We start from the raw sequence: 17,913 nt of genomic DNA on the forward strand, positions 1-17,913 counted from the left end.
TGGGTGGCGTGGATCCACGAAGGTTTACCCTCGCAGAAGACTGCCGTCGGTGTGACCAGTAGCACCTGGAATGGTCCCTTCCACCGTGGCTCCAAAGCAGCCTTGCGGGTGAAGTGCTTTACAAGCACCCAGTCGCCGGCTTCGAAGTCGTGAATGGCGTGGCCTATTGGTTCAGGCAGCGCCTCTCGTACTCGAGCATGGATGCTGCGTGCCACATTGGACAAGCCTATGCAAAATCTCAAAAGCATGTCATCCATTACTGGCAAAGCAAGGGTAGACATGTCCGTCGGTGCTGAAACGGGCAAGCTCATAGGTCGTCCCATTAATATTTCGTGGGGGGAAAGGCCCGTAGTGCGACCCGGGGTGGAACGGATGCTCATCAACGCAAGCGGGAGAGCCTCTGGCCACCTCAAGCCTGTGTCTGCGCAAAGTTTCGCTAGTTTATTCTTTAAAGTCTTATTCGTTCGTTCCACAAGTCCCGATGACTGTGGGTGGTAAACGCAATGGAAGGATTGTTTAACGCCCAACGCCTTCAGGATGCCCTTGACCACCTGCGCCGTGAAATGACCCCCTTGATCTGACGAAATTATCTGGGGGATGCCAAATCTGCACATAAAATCCCTTACGAGGCGCTTCGCTACTGTCGGGGCATCGGACTTGACGCATGGGTAAGCTTCGACCCATTTGGTGAACGTATCTACGATTACCAACACATAGCGAAACGACATGCTTGGTTCCAATTCTGTAAAATCGAACTCGATAGTTGCGAACGGCCCACTAGGCGGGGGCCGTCCCCCATCATGTGCATTTCTCGGCGGCGCCCCTCTATTGTGTTGCTGGCAGACCACGCACGATCGGCACACTTCGGATACAATCCGTGACAGTCCTGGCGCTGCCCAAGTGTAGTTTATCTGTCCCATCACCCCCCTCTGGCACACATGACCATTCTGATGAGCCATGCGTGCCAGCCAAGGCAGTAAGGCCTGGGGTGCTATAGGTTTCTCGTCAAGGGTCCATATTTCTCCTGGCCCGAGGCGTATCGCCCCTCGCTTGAGCCAGTCCTCGTGGTCGGCCGTCGGTGCAGCGTTCTGCAAATTTATGATATCGTCCTTAGTTGGTGTGGCGGGTGGTCCCACAGTCGGTATGTCAACAATCTGTGCGGATGTCGCCTTTGCTCGTGTCACCATCGGCATGTTGCGTTCTATCTGTTGGTTGGCGGCCTTTCCTGCCGCCTCGTCCGCCCTTGCATTGCCCCGGGCAACGTCAGTGTCCGCCCTTTGGTGGCCACGACATTTAATTACCGCGATAGCGCGGGGAAGTAAAATGCTTCGGAGGAGCCCTTCTACCAACGCGCCATTTTTTATCACTGAACCGGCAGATGTGAGAAAACCTCTCATCTTCCAGATGGCCCCTTTATCGTGGACTACGCCGTGAGCGTAGGCCGAATCTGTGTAAATATTGACAGCGAGGCCTTCCGCCAAGCTGCACGCTCTGGTCAAGGCGCACAGCTCCGCCTGCTGTGCGGAAAATGTAGGTGGAAGACGCCCGCTTTCCACCGTTTCGCTATCCGAGCACACGGCGTACCCGGACAACAGGGACCCGTCCCATGCGCGCCTAGCTGATCCATCGACATAATATGTGCAGTCGGGGTATTCTAAGGGATTGTCCTTTAAATCCAATCGCACCGTGGAGACTAGCTGCACAACGTCGGCGCACACATGGGGTTCGCCCTCCTCAGGGGTGGGCATCAGTGAGGCTGGGTTGAGTGTCGTGCAACGTTCGATCGTGATGTTGGCTGCAGTGATCAGTGCGGATTCGTATTGCATTAATCTAGTGTTAGACAAATGCTGTGTGCTTCGCTGTAACAACAGCGAAGTGACGCAATGCGGTACCCGTAGCGTTACTGGGTGTCCCATAACGATGTCCGCTGTTCTTTCTACTGCGTACCTGGCCGCTGCCACGGCTTGCAGGCACACCGGAAACCCTCGTTCGACCGGGTCTAACTTTTTACTAAAGTAGGCCACCGGCCGCTCCTTATCCCCATGGGTCTGTGTCAAAACTGACTGGGCGAAACCTCCCACGGCGTGAGTGTAAAGGGTAAAAGGTTTCGCATAATCCGGGAGTCCTAATGACGGTGCCGTGACCAACGCCTGTTTCAGCCCGTCAAAACATCGCCTCAATTCCTCCGTCCATACCAATTCGTCCGAGGCGGTTGATTTGGTCGCCTCGTATAGTGGCTTAGCCAGCAGCGCAAAATCAAGTATCCAAGTGCGGCAATATCCCGTCATACCTAGGAAGCGCAGCAGTTGCCGTTGTGAGCGAGGGCGAGGCAGCTCCATGATAGCGGTCACCCGTCCAGCATCCAATTCGCGTTTTCCGTGCGAAATGGCGTGTCCCAAGTAAGTTACAACCTTCCGCACAAACTGAAGTTTTGGTCTGCCTACTTTGTGGCCTTTGGCCGCCAAGGCCTTTAATAGGGCCATGGAATCCATTTCGCACGCCTCCTTTGAAGGGGAGCAAATCAACAAATCGTCAACGTATTGCAGCAACACTGACCCTCCCTTCAATTCCACATCCGCCAGGTCGTGGTGTAGCGCCCGGGAAAACAGAGTGGGGCTATCTGAAAACCCCTGAGGTAGTACTGTCCAGGTATACTGGCGCCCCCTATGGGTGAAAGCGAACAAGTATTGTGACTCAGGCGCGATGGGCACAGAGAAAAACGCAGAACAAAGGTCGATAACTGTGAAGTATGTTGCGTCCGGCGGGATTGACATCATGAGGGTTTCTCCGTTTGGAACTAGTGGGTGTATGCCCTGTATCACCTTGTTCACCTCCCTTAAATCCTGTACAAACCTCCATTTGTCCTTTGACGGCTTTTTCACTGGCAAAATTGGTGTATTACATGGGCTGTTAGTTTCCACGATAATTTTCTGTTCCACTAGGGATTGAATTACCGGTGCTATGCCTACGTCGGCCTCAGGTCGTAGCTTATACTGTTTTACATTTGGCAAGCGCATCCCCGGCTGCACTGCTATCACTAGAGGTTTGGCGTCTCGCATCCGTCCAACCTCACCGTCGCTCTTAGGCCATAAATTGTCTGGCACCTCCGCTAGGAGGTAATCTGACTCACCCGGGTCCGTCAGCACTGCCCTCATGGCATAGGTGCCCTTAGGAGGCAATTCTGTTGCTTCGAACACTCCATCCCTCCGTTGTGTCTTGAAGTCAATTGAGAACCCTTCGCCATTTTGGAGCCGTTTCAAAGTCCAGCGGCCTCTCTAACTCCGATAACCTTGTAAGGGAACTTCTCGTAACCGCCCCACCATCCAACCTACGCTTTCTGGCGGCCACCCCTTGGCAGTAGTGAGGGTAACATGGGCGGCCGCTCCTTCGGGGTATTGGGTCAACGCACGCTGACTCGAGGTTAGGACTGCCTCGAGTCCTATTCCCTCACGGCCGATCCATATCCGTGATAAGTGTAGAGGCGTGCGCTCGCCCAACTTTTCCTTAACCTTCTCTCGATAATTCTCGTCCTCGCCCGTTGCATCATAGTACGCAGTGCAATGGGGTGGATTATCCCTTAAGTTTTTTATCGAAATTTGGTGCAGTTGTAGCCAATCTCGCAGAACTGAACTGTCCAAACACACATTATCTATGATATGCATCCAGGTAGCCAGAGCCCCTTCGTCCAAGCGCCACCAATAAGCGGTGGGGCCGGGCCGAGACAATGCCGTCATTACCAAGTCGCGTTTAGATTCCGCGACGTTTACGAAAACTCCCTCCTCTGTACATGAGATTTGACAGCCCAATCGGCACAACAAATCCCGTCCTAACAAATTTGTCGGGGCGGTAGTGGTCATCAAGAACGCATGTTTAGCCTCCAGCGGGCCGCATGTTACTCGCACTTCCTCCGAAACAGGAAGCGCTTGGGGTAAGCCTGAAACGCCCAGTATTTGAACGTTCCTCGCCGTGGGGCGCAAAGAGGGCAACTGCCCCTTGTTAATTGTGCTGCGAGTCGCGCCCGTATCGACGAGAAATTCTAATTGTCTTCCCTCCACGTCCAACGTCAAGGTCGGTTCCTCTGCCGGTGTCATGGTCAAAAGAGGACACTCCTTGGGCGACCCGCCAGCGTCCCGTCAATAGGCCCCTCTATTGTATTGGGGCGGAAACCCCTTACGAGCCTTCGGGCAATCACGTATCCAGTGTCCCATTTGCTTGCAATAATGGCACGGTTCCTGCGGAACCGGTGGTGCGGAGGGCATAGGTCGTCCCTCTACAGCGCCCCTTCCGCCCAGCCGGCGTTCTGGCGGCCCCCACTGTGACTGGTTTACAGGTTGCCATTGCGGCGGACCCCGAGGCGGGGCCCAGTTCCCCCTTGGTCCATTCTGCATCCCACTATTGGGGGGTGGTCCAGGGGTTTGGAGAAGGGGTCTTGGTGGATACCAATTTTGGGGAGGGGGCCCTTGCACAGTCCAAGTTTGAGGGTTTTGAGGAGGAGGGGCAAGAGGGGGTGGTATTGTCCATTGTTGTTTTATCTCGTCCATATTAATTAGTCCAAAGTCTTCCTCAGTACAACCGTCGCAGTTTTCATTTTCGTGGTGGACCCACTCTCCGTTGGGGAATTGGCCCCTATAGAAAGAAGGCCAACAACTCCTCCTATGTTCCTCAAAACCTCGAACAGGCCCCCACTTCTGGCACTGTTCGCGTATGTAGTTCTGACTCTGATCCCCCTTTTTACCTTGATTGAATTGAGCCCGTTTCTCTTGGACAAACATTTGCAATATTTCCTCCTTAATATCCTTCTTCTCCTCTAGGGAGGAGCCCGGGCATTGTTCCAGTTTGTCGCATAATTCGTTGGTTGTCATTCCCTTCCAGCCGAAGAGGACGGACTGTACCTGTTTCTTTAATATCGGCCGAAGCCCCTCGATTAGATATTGATTTACCAATGGTTGGGGTAGCCCTCCCAGCTGCATCGGACCCAGTCCTCCCCAGCGCGCGATGGCCTTTTCCAACCTTTCTCGGTACTCTCCAATTGGTTCTCCTGGTTTTTGTTTTATGGCCCCGATTTTTCCCCAATCCGGACCCCCTGCTGGCAACAGCGCATGTTCGATGGCACCCAGCAGCCGGACCTTCAGTGCGTCCCATTGCGCTGGTGTTATCTGGCCCGCTCCTGCTGCCCTTGGATCGTCGTGCGGCCAGTGTGCTCTTAGTCTAGCCCTTTCCCATACTTTGGGTGGGAGCACGGATACTCCCATATGAGTTATGTCTCGATAGTCGCACTCGCCAGCTATAACCCAATTCGACATGGTTGGCACTATCTGTCGTGGATCCTCAATAAGCAAATGTTGAATCCTTTCCCGCATTACCGTTAAAGAGGATTCTTTCCATGGTACCCTTTCTCGAACCCCATGACCTGCTGAGTCAACTCCGATAACTTGTAGGGGGCACAATGTTTTTCTTCCCTCTATTTCCTGACATTCCAATGGGGTAGTTTGTGAGGTCTCTTTCCCATTACAGCCTACCAGTGAGGGGTATAACCCATCCTGTCCTATCGGTGGCGGGAACCCTGCGATGTCGGTCCCGTCATCTATTCCGTTAGCCCCGAGTTGTGCAAACGGTCTTCCCTGGCTCGGGTGGTTCTGGGGTATCTGGGGCGCGATGGTAGCGGGGTTATAGGGAGGTGGTGGCGGGAGCGCAGAAAGGATAGGTGGTGCCTGAAACCCCGGGACAGGGCTTAGGTCTGGGGCTGGGGAGGGTAGATTGGTCACTACTTCCCCTACCGCGGGGTCTGGGTTTTCAACGAGCGACATCAGTCGCGCATTGGCCTGCCTCTCTATTTCTTTAATCGCTTCATCCTGCACTTTATTCGCCTGTTTCCTCAGACCCTTGAGTTTTGTTACCTCACCGGGCAAGCTGGCCTGTTTCGACTTTGCGTGTCGCTTCATTGCTTCTTCCTTCCACCAACCAAAGACTTTCCAATAGTCAGGCGGGAAGTGTTTCGTGGCCTGTTCCAACTTTTCTAATGCCTCATACAACGCGTCCAATTTTTCCAGCGCAAAAGACCCTCCTTCGGGCCACGGTTCACCTAAATCCTTCGTCAGCACAACCCATGACTTCCCTGGTCTCGCAGCATCATAGCCATACCTCCGAAACATGAAAAATGCTGGGGTATTTCTAAGCGGTTCACCTGCCTTATTACCCATTCTGTTCCCCATCCTAGGAAAATTTAGTTTACCGACGTAGCCTTGTACCCGTGAGGATCGCCCGCCTCGCGGTACAGCCGTCTACCTAACTCTGAGAGGCTCGCAGCCTTGTACCCGTGAGGATCGCCCGCCTCGCGGTACAGCCACGCTACCTACTCTCCTGAGAGGATCGCCCGCCTACTCAGCCGTCTAACCTACCCTTACTGTGCTTTCCTGGCGTCCTACGCCCGTGTAATACTTCTAATCTTACTTATAATTCCAAAGTCTCCCGGGTAGGCCTCGGATCGGGACGCCGCCCTTATCCTTACCCTCACAACCCAGAGATCTATTACTCCTTACCCTCAGGCGCCCAACGTGGGGCACTTTCCCTTACGTAACGTTACCCTGACGAGTCCATAAACAGTCAGTTGCTCCGGGACCCAAGCGGTCCGTATCTAAATTTAGGTTCGTGGATCAGGTTTGAGCAGGGAACGGAACAAACGGCACCCGAGCAAGAGAGTGTGGGTTACAATTTGGACTGACCCCCAGGCTATAAAGGAAAAACAAAAGAAAACCACAGCTCACCTGACCCGGATCAATTGCCAGCTGGTCTCTCACCACTCACTTGCCTGGGACCGCGTCCCGGACTGCACAGACTGATCCCACCGCTGCCACCACTTGTCGGATTGAGACTTAGAACTTGGGACTCAGAAGACTCAGAGAAAAGGAGCAACGGATATATTTATTAGAACTCGATTACACAAGCTTGCGGACAGCAAGATGTCGCAGAAGGTTCACATGAAATGACCAACACTACAACAAGATTCTCTGAAATAATTCGATTTAAACTTGCTTTATATAAGGAATATCGGGTGTGGTTTTAGCTCACAAGATACAGAGACAGAATGGGCTCATTGGCCCTCCCACCATAGTCCCATCCTGTTGTTCAGTTAGTTAGAGGAAGCTCATCAAGGCCACTCATAGTTTAACTCAGATAAGGAGATGGTCAGCCATATGTGGCAACATGTTTACAACTTTCTGTATAGAAACCTTGGTTGGGAAAGTACAAAAGGAGGGGACACTCGTAAATGTGTCAGCCCCAGGATATTGGCAAAGTCTAGAGGGAGGCTGAGAGATAACAGTTGCCACCAAGGCCAGGGAAGGGGAATGAGAGATTGTGTGTGCCCACACAGGCCAAGAGCTCACAAGCACAGAACTCCTTATTAGGATATTACACATCCTCAAAGCACAAGAAAGGACTAAGTATTATAAAGAGTACAGCAATCAGTCAAAACAAAACATATAATTGGTTATACTTGGTAATTGGTAAAGCAGCAAGGATATACAAAGGGGGAGGGGCATTACAGCTCCCTACACATATATATATATATATATATATACATACATATATATATATACATACATATATATATATATATACATATATATATATATATATACATATATATATATATATACATATATATATATATTGTTGCGGATATGGCATTTGGCCTCCAGATCCGCTTGTAAATATTCCCCGATTTCCCCAATACTCCCCAACTATCCCCAATCCCCCATTCCCTAGTCCCATTGCCTGTAAATAACACTCTGTAGAACCGACCTTCCCCTTTTTCCCCCATTAAATGTCGTGCCCAGGTCCACCGCATCTCACGTAGACAACTTTCGGACATCTTGCTAGTTATTCTTAGTCTATGTCAGTTAAGGACTCGTTTCCATTAATTCTGACTCTTCGTTGCACCAGAATGTGATTATATGGCACCAGTAGTGAGTTTAGGACCTTCCCATACCTCCTCCCATCTTCTTCCCCAAACAACAACTACAACAACAACTACAACAACTACAACAACGGCGCGCGCGGGGAGTGTGCGTCCTCACTCCGGCTCGGTTAGCCGCCATTACCCATGCGCTCCACGGGGTTACCACGAAGGGGCTGGCTGTCAGCTCCTCGTCAAGGGCGGAGCCTGGTAACCCCCCCGCACCCAATAAGAAGGGCGGACCGATTCCATCTGGGGCGGAGCTGACGAGCCGAGGGCGTGTCACTCCCCGCCGGATATACGCAGCGACTTACCGGATGTGACGTGAGATGCGCCCCGAGCTTGAAGAAGAGCCAGTCACCACCTCCAAGCGCTGAGCGAGCTCCACGCATCGACCCGGTATTGCAGTACCTCCGAGAACGGTGCACCCCCTCCGAGAACGGTGCACCTTGAGCCATCGACTGCCCGCTTTCCTTGCCATCAATCCCCGTGTGAGTCAGTTTTTGTCCTGTTTATCTGTCGTCTGTCAGGGAATAAGATAAGTGTGTCTAAGTGCCTGTCTTTCTATGCTGTCCCTCTTGTAGTTGTAATCTGACCTTCCGCCCTAATATAACCTCCTCCGGAGGTCTTGAGAACTGAACCCTTGGTGTCGTGTCATTTTAATCCCAGCCGTTGTGTCCTTTTCCATCATTGATTCAGCGTAGCGCGACTCGGCAACGTTCGAGTATAATCGGGTAACTTGTGCGGACACGGCGGCCATTCCGCTCGGCCCACCATAACATCAAAGTCGTGTCTGTAACAATATATACATATATATATACATATATATATACATATATATATATATATACATATATATATATATATACATATATATATATATATATATATATATACATATACATATATATATATACATATACATATATATATATACATATATATATATACATATACATATATATATATACATATTTATATATACATATATATATATACATATACATATATATATATACATATTTATATATACATATATATATACACAAAGAATTAAGTTAAGCACCCCCCCCGTTTTTTTACAACCTCGCACATTACAAGTTTGTTGTCGTCAAAACAGTGTAATATACCCATGATATTGCTATATTTTCTGGAGAAGTGATATTATGGTCACATAAAAACATAACAATCATTCCGTTTTCAATATTTTATTCTGAATAATTTAAGGTGAAATTTTTTGGGAATTTTAGGCATATTTTCACCTCAATTTAAGTATGGAGCTATAGGTCCATCACGGACAGTGTGGATGACGTTTATGTTTTCTAACGTACAGTCATTGTTCGGAGAAGACCTCTAGCGATCTTTGCGTCAATAACGTGTGTAGGACCCACGTGATCGGATCACTGACTCAACCCTACGTCTCATAGACCCTGTAAGCCGTCGTATGCGTTGCTGTGGCAGGTTGTTCCATTCCCGATGTAATGCACGTTCCAATTCACGTAATGCGGCCTTCTTTCACCACCAGATTACAGATCTCTGTCATTCTCTTCACACCCCAACTTCCTGCTGCCTTCAACATATCTCCCACAACTCCCGTTGGCCCTCCCGCTTTTCTACCCTTCATTGCTTTTATCGCTTCCTCAACTTCCTTCTCAGTTATCTTCTCTGCCGGTCCTAAAACTGGGTTACTCTCTATGTTGCCATCTCATTCATTATCTGTATTCAACAGCATTTCCATATATATTTTCCATCTTCCTTTAAGTCCATCTGGGTCCACAACGATTTGTTCCACTTCATCCTTCAAGCACCTCACCCCCATCACATCACACCTCTCTTTCGCTACCTGCTTTGCAATCCTGAATACCGCCCTCTGACCCTCTTCCGAATCCAAGCGTTCTCCGAACATTTTCCTGCATGCCTCCTGCACCTTTGCTACCTCTTTCTTTAAAGCCTTCTTGGCTGCCTTATAACTTTCATGCTCTGCTTTTTCTGCTCCCGTACCCTTCGCCTTCTGCCACTCCTTGAACTTCTTCCTCTTCTCGTCAATCCTCTTTCCAACTTCATCATCCCACCACCATGTTTCCGAGTGCCTCGGTGGTCCTTTTGTCCATCCACATACCTCACCAACAGCTCCCAACAGACAATCTTTCATTGACATCCAACCACGTTCAAGCTCAACCACACCATCCTCTACCATACTCAGCCTCTCTTTTAATGCCTCCCTTACTGTCACCTCTTTCAACCTCCACACCTTCATTCTCAGTTGGTACTTCACCCACCGAGCTCTCCTCGCACCTTTCACCCTTATGTCGCAGACAACCAAGTGGTGCTGTGAAACAGCGTCCTCCCCCGGGATCACCTTTGTGTTCTGGAGGTGCCCCCTATCTCGCCTACGCACCATCAGGTAGTCAACGGTTGTCGTCGACCCACCTGACGTGTTTGTAACAAGCTTATTATCCTCTTTCTGGAACTGAGTATTACAAATCAACAAATCAGCTCCATCAGCAAACTCCAAAATCCTTTTACCTTCTCCATTTCTCACACCATATCCGTAACCCCCATGAACTCCCTCAAAACCGTCCATACTCCTTCCCACATGTCCATTTAGGTCTCCTCCTACCACAACAACCTCCTCATCTTTCACGGTTTCCATCAGCTTCTCTATCGTACACCAGAACTTGTCCTTCTCTTCATCACTCCGACCAACCTGCGGAGCATATCCCGAGATGACGTTCACCAAGATCTTTCCAATCGTCATTTTCACCATCATCAACCAATCACTCACTCTAGTCACACTGTCTACAAACTCCTCAGAAAACAGGACACCAACACCATTCACGCCCTCCAGGCACCCTTGCCACACAAACGTGTATTTCTGTCCCTGCCTACCCTTCCCCATTCTCACACCACTTCCCTTCCATCTCGTCTCTTGCACACAACATATGTCCACTCTTCTTCTGATCAATACTTCCACCACTTCTCCTGATCTCCCTGTCATTGTCCCTACATTCCATGTCCCAAACCTCAGAAACCGATCTCCACTTCGGGCTGTACCCTGCTCATATGTAGTTGTAATTGTCATGGTTCTCTTTTTGAGGCAATGTTTTTATTGCAGGATGCCCTTCCTGACGCCAACCCTCTTAGTCGCCTCTTACGACACGCAGGGATACGGTGTACCTATTCTAAACCAGGGTACACACCGGTGTTGTATTGAATGATTTTCTTTGGACCCAAATAAAAACATACACCTCATTTCCTCCTGGTCATATAAGGCCTTGCAACCCCTTTCTTGTTGGTTCTCCTTCCTTTAAGACTTGTTTCAAGCTCGAGTAAGGAATTCCACACACAATTCCAGAATTTGTCTTCAGATCACGTGTTATGTACAGAACCACCTTTAGAGGCCATTTTTCCCACAGAGCAGGGGTTGGCCTTTTTTCGGGCATCATGGTCCCTTTTTTTGAAGCAATGTTTTATGGCCGGATTTTTTGAAACAATGTTTTATGGCCAGACCTTCCTGCCACCAACCTTGTTAGTCGCCTTTTTGTGACACACAGGTAATTACCAGTGAACTGGTACTCAATTTGCCGACCTCAGAAGGATGACAGGCTGAGTGAACCCTCCTGGTGTTAATTCAGAGATCGACCGGCATTCGAACCCAGGATCCCAAGCTGGCACCCTAACCGCTAAGCCAACACACCAGGCTCACGTGTTATGTACACTACTCACAATAAGTTCGGGATATTGTCGGAGCGAGTTGATTTTTTTTTATAGGGGTGTGTGTTTCACCTCACTGATTTTTGGGATAGGCAGACCATTGTATGTGGGTTATGGAATCACCTTGTTTTGTGTTCTGTATGAAATGTGCTCACTGTACACTGTTTGTTTGTCCTATGGCGGACAACACTCAAAAACTCAAATTCTCAATCATGGTCAAAACAGCATGCATTTGTCCATTTCTGGGGGTATAAAGGCAGGTATTGTTGAGGAATATTGCCCAGTACACCATTCGACCAACAATGTGAACACGACGTCGCTTAACAGACGAGGAGCGCCAACTAGCCACAGCCCGCCGGCGTGTCGGCAGGAGGTAGTCTGATGTCGCCGTCAAATTTGGCGTGTCAGAGTGTCATCAGCAGGCTGGCTAAGAAGCATACAGCCACTGGCAGCGTTCGGAATCGACCCAGGAGTGGAGCTCCAAGTGTCACCGATCGGAACGATGACCTGTACCTGAGGACCTACGCTCTCCGGCGACCGACTCCACCGCTTTGGGTTGAATGCTAGACGTCCGTTGCAGGTGACGCCACTCACGGCAAGACACCGTGTTAACCGTTTGCAGTGGGCACAAGACCACGTCACCTGGACCATGCAGCAGTTGTCGTCCGTCCTGTTCACTGATGAATCCCAGATCACCCTGCACAGAAAAGATGGCCGCCGACGTCACTGGAGACGGCGAGGTCAACATGGTCCCAAGGCACCACTTTGGAGGAGGTGGCGTAACAGTCTGGGCAGGCGTCGCCAGTCAGTGCAAAACGGAACTGGTGTTTGTCGATGGGACAGTTACTGGCCGTTCTTACCTGCGGGACATAATAGACCCCATCATCATCCCTCAGTACACTCAACGTACCCCATATTTCATCTTCATGGATGACAATGCGCCTCCTCATCACGCCAGAATCGTCACAGCCCGTCTTCAGGAAGTCGGGGTTCCTCACATGGAGTGGCCGGCCTCGTCACCCGACCTGAACCCAATCGAGCATGTCTGGGACCAACTGAAGCAGCGCCTGGATGCACGTGCCGCGCCACCACATGACCTACCTGAACTCCGCGCGGCGCTGGTGGAGAAGTAGAACGCACTTCCGCAGATCAACATCATGAGGCTGGTGAGGAGTATGAGGAGTATGAGGATTCGGTGTCAAGCGGTGATCGCTGCGAATGGTGGGAACACACGCTACTGAAATCCTGAATTTGTGGTTTTGGGGGTATTACCCATATGACGTGATTTGTTGGAACCAATAAATATTGAAATCAAGAATGCTGTGTTTTTTCACACTCATTAATAACCATAGAATTAGGACCAACAACTTTTTTCAACATAATTAATACACAAAATCAACCACACCGAAGACCCTGCCAATATCCCTAACTTATTGTGAGTAGTGTAACATGATCATGTTAATTTACAATCGTGGCCAAAAATATTGGCACCCTTGCACTTTTTTCAAATAACTTACACTTTTCTCTAAAAATAAGTTGAAATTGACAAAAGTATTTGGTCTCCACAATTCTTTAGTTCACTGTTAATATTACAGAACGTTTGTTTTTGATTTAGAACTTAACTAGCAGAAGTACCCGGCGTTGCCGGGCGGGGGAGGGGAGGGGAGGGGAGGGGAACGGGGGAGGGAGGGAAGAGGGGGAGGAGAGGGGGAGGGGGAGGGGGGGGGGGTAAGGGGAGGGTGGAAAGGGGAGGGGAGAGGGGGAAGGGGAGCAGTCAGAAGTGGAAGCTCTTTTACGGAGAATTTATATTTTAAAGGGCAGGGGGGAAAGGGAGGTGGAGGGGGAGGGGGAAGGGGAGGGTGAGGAGAGGAGGAAGGGGAGCAGTCAGAAGTGGAAGCTCTTTTACAGAGAATTTATATTTTAAAGGGGAGGGGGGAAGGGGAAGGGGAGGGGGAGGGGGAGGGGAAAGGGGAGGGTGAGGAGAGGGGAGGGGAGGGGGAAGGGGAGCAGTCAGAACTGGAAGCTCTTTTATGGAGAATTTATATCTTAACGGGGAGGGGAGGGGGGAGGGGATGGGGGGAAGGGTGAGGAGAGGAGGAAGGGGAGCAGTCAGAAGTGGCAGCTCTTTTACAGAGAATTTATATCTTAAAGGGGAGGGGGAGGAGGAGGGTGAGGGGAGGGGGGGAAGGGTGGGGAGAAGGAGGAGAGGGGGGAGGGGAGGGGGAAGGAGGGGAGGGGAGGAGGAGAGGGAGGGGAAGGAGGAGAGGGGGAGGGGGGAAGGGTGGAGAGAGGAGGAAGGGGAGCAGTCAGAAGTGGAGGCTCTTTTACAGCGAATTTATATCTTAAAGGGGAGTGGTGGGGAGGGGGGAAGGGGAGGGGGAGGAGGAGGGGAGGGAAGGAGGGGGGAAGGGTAGGAAGAGGGAGGAGGGGAAGGGGAGGGGAGGGGGGGAAGGGGAGGGGAGGGGGGGAAGGGGAGGGGGGAAGGGAAGGGGAGGGGGAGGAGGAGGGGAGGGAAGGAGGAGGTAAGGGTAGGGAGGAGGGGAAGGGGAGGGGTGGGGAGGGGGGAAGGGGAGGGGAGGAGGAGGGGAGGGGAGGGGAGGAGGAGAGAAGGAGGGGGGAAGGTTAGGGAGAGGGGGGAGGGGGGGAAGGGAGGGGAGGCAGGAGAGGAAGGGGAGTGGCCCACGTTTCTGAGTGAATGTGGCTCACGTTTGAGTGATTGTGGCGTTTTGAGCGTTTGAGTGTACGAATGTACCAAATTCGTACACTTCCGGAATTGTTTGATTTATTTGTATTCAAATGTCTGGTAATTGTTTTGTATTTATTTATGCGAATGTGTACTTGTATATAACTGTCATTCATTTTAAAAGACTTCGGCACTATCGAGGAATTATTATTATTTTTTTAACTCCAAAAAAACCGAACGTTTTTTTTTTTCAATTTTATTTATTTATTTATTTTTGTGACAAAAATACTCCCAGGCACTCACTGATGAACCTCTGAAAGTTTGATGAAGATGAAGATCCGTTTGATGAAGATGAAGATCCGTTCAGCCATCTCTGAATAAAACGCGGACACACACACAGACAACTCGCGTTTATATATATTGTGGCGGATCCCGGGTTCGTCGACGTACAAAGGGGGGTTTATGCCCCGTTCCCCCACGAACTCCGGTTCCACTGAGGCCGCCGACCACGACTAAACTCGTCGTTGACAGATTGCTCTGCAACTCCAGCCGCCGAGCCCGCAGCCGCGCGTGGAAGGGTTAGCGGTCACCACCCGAATACCTTCGGACACACGCAGCCGTGAGGACGGGGACTGAACCCTGCACAAGTCACACATATTTTTGACGCCCGAGCGGTTGTGCGTCGCGTGACCCGTGCCGTTACACTATCGGACCCGATTGAGCGGTTTTAATTCGGGCGATGCTTGGTCATTGAATGGAAAATGACAACGACGGCCAGGTTGGAAGTACCAAACACAGTATTTAATTACAGGTATGTATAGAACAGAGACAAAGCAGAGAATCTTAACAGCCTTACTTACGTTCCCAGACAAGGGCCCTCGTTCGGGGAAGGGGGGCGGGGGGGAGGGTAATGCGCAGGGAAGTGCGGCCGCTTCTTGCAGCTCGCCCGGATGGGCTCGGTCGTGCAGCTCGCCCGGATAGGCTTGGTTGTGCAGCTCGCCTGAATGGGCTCGGTCGTGCAGCTCGCCCGGATGGGATTGGTTGTGCAGCTCACCCAGTTGGGCTCGGTCATGCAAGGATCAGCTCGGTGGACGAAAGCACCAGTAATCGCTCCAGCCCAAGGCGCCAACAGCCGGAGACGATCGCGGCAAGGACGACGTGATGATGACGAACCAGGAGCAGGAACCAGAGAGAGGGAATGTGTTCTGGGCCGGGTTTTTATAACCCCCGAACTCCTTCCTGAATGTTCCATGAGTCTCAATTGGCGGCCGGGGGTCACGTGACGTGACAGCCCCTCATTGGTCACCCTCGGTCACTCCCCCCTGCCTTCCCTTCAGCTCCCTTGGTTGCTCGCTGCTCCTCCTCCCAGGAATGTCTCGTTCCTCCTTCGGGGAAGGTTTTATTCCTCCTTCGGGCCTGCAGGGCCTAGTCTACTCCCATGACGAGGGAATTTAGGCTTCAACGAGGCCGACAATCCTCCTGCCTGACTCGACGCATTATTTGTTTTCTTTCTAAACACTGGAAAGGGCCTATGCTTTACATTGAATAAGAAATAACTAACTATAGGAGGCTAAATGTTGTGGTGTAACTAACTATAGGGGGGTTGCCTTTATTCGCAAAACCGCAACAATATATATATATTGTAACGGATTTGAGAATCCGGTAATTTTTGTAAATACCACACCATGTAAATGTCATGATCTGTGTAAATACCTCCATAATTGTAAAGGTCAAAGGTCATCCCCCTTAGTTAATTCATCGCATACACCTAGCCAATCTTAGAACCTCTAAATAGTTATTCCCTTATTATGTGTTCCAGTTTAAGATTCTGTTGCCCAGTAATTGACACTCCATTGCACCGAATCAAATAAGGATAGCTCCCCTTCAATAATTACATTTCCCAACCAAACTCTCCCTCTCTGGGTAAAGCAGCTTGACAGGCGTGGGGTGCGCGCCCTCTCAACTGGCCTGGGTTTGGAAGCGGCGTTCGCTGCTATGGTGAATATGTGCTCCGTGCTCTGTTTGGACAGGAAGGGGCGGGGCTGTTCAGCCCCATGCCCAAATAAGGATACAAGCCCAGGGCGCGCCACGAGGGCGGGGCTGTGCGGCTCCATGCCCAAATAAGGATACAAGACCATGGATTGCCATATAAGGCCACCAACACAGAGTACGGGGGGCGGGACCCAAACGGCCGAGGGCGTGTCACGACCCCGCTTGATATATGCGTGCGACAATCGCGCAAGAGAACCGCAGCAGATGACCGAAAGAGCCCGAGGCGTGTCAAGGCAAGAACGAGCCCTGCCATGTGGAACGAACAAGATACGTGTGCCGCCGCCGCCCTGCTCGCTCCCAGACCGGAGAGGACCTGCTTGCTGTGCGCCCTGCCAAACCTTCCAGCCTTGTGGTCCTATCTTCCTCTCCCTCCAGCCAATCCACTCTTCAAATTCCCCATTCGTGTACGTGAGTTTGTTCTGTGCGTCTTGTCCCTGGGTATAAGTTAAGCCTGTATAGATAAGTTAGAAATTGCTCTGTGTCCTTCTGATCCTTCCATTTCCCTGTAAATTACATTTCTTTTCTTCCCTGCTTTGGTTGTGTGTAAATAATAATAAATCCTGTTCTTCCTACCTTGCCTTCTTTCCTTCACATCCGTTCGTCCTTGTCTTTTCCATCATTGAATACCTGTGGCACGATTTGGCCAACGTTTAGGATCGGGTTTAGTGAATGCTAATGACTCGAACTTCGGGTTGCTAAAAACCGCTCGGCAACTAGACCATCTAAAACCGGGGTTCGAGCGGTACTTGCCTCCCTGTTCTGCGGAGGTACGGATAAAGGTATTCGGGATAAACCCTGGACCCATAACCCTGATCCGTTCCATCCCGCGGGAGAGCGTTACAAGTACCAGGAGCGGAGACGGTCAGCTTAACAAGACAAGGGGCTAACCACCTCTTGCTAAGGGGGAAGAGCCGTACTCCGTATCCGCAACAATATATATAAATCGGGATTTAAATTAAATTTAAAAATTGATCCAGACGTCTATTCTCTTTCAAACATTCAAACCGACAGAGGTAGTTATTTATCACAGCATCTGTAGAATTTTCACCCTTTTACTCAACTCTGTTTCGCTGTTATTTGGTGGAGCAAAAAGTCAACTGAGCTTTATAGATATTTAGATATATCCTTTTAAATCAGAAAATAAAAAGAAATGGCATTGAGAAAATTATTGACACCCTCGACTTAATATTTGGTAGCACGGCCTTTGGACAAAATAACTGCAGTCAAGCGCTTCCTATAGCCATGGATGAGCTTCCTACACTGAGAAATGAGAATGAGATTTCATGATGCCATGCACCCATTCAAGGCACCTAGTGCCAGAGGCAGCACAGCAACCCCAAAACAGCACTGAACCTCCTCCATGTTTGACTGCAGGGAAGGTGTTCTTTTTTTTGAAGGCTTCATTTTGTTTTCTGTAAACATAGAGATGATGTGCTTTACCAAAAAGCTCTAATTTGGTCTCATCTGTCCACAGGACATTCTCCCAGAAGGATTTTGGCTTGTTCAG

The 17,913-nt window shown here is 50.3% G+C and overlaps 1 protein-coding gene across 1 annotated transcript in view; it reads left to right on the plus strand.

The window, feature by feature from the left end:
* The window catches only part of LOC137427197 (amine sulfotransferase-like), a 490,514-nt gene that overhangs the window by 65,497 nt on the left and 407,104 nt on the right, over nt 1-17,913 (plus strand). The window lies entirely within an intron of this gene.

Source organism: Myxine glutinosa, chromosome 5 (genome assembly GCF_964187855.1).
Source record: "Myxine glutinosa chromosome 5, kmMyxGlut1.1, whole genome shotgun sequence".
NCBI classification, from domain to species: Eukaryota; Metazoa; Chordata; class Myxini; order Myxiniformes; family Myxinidae; genus Myxine; species Myxine glutinosa.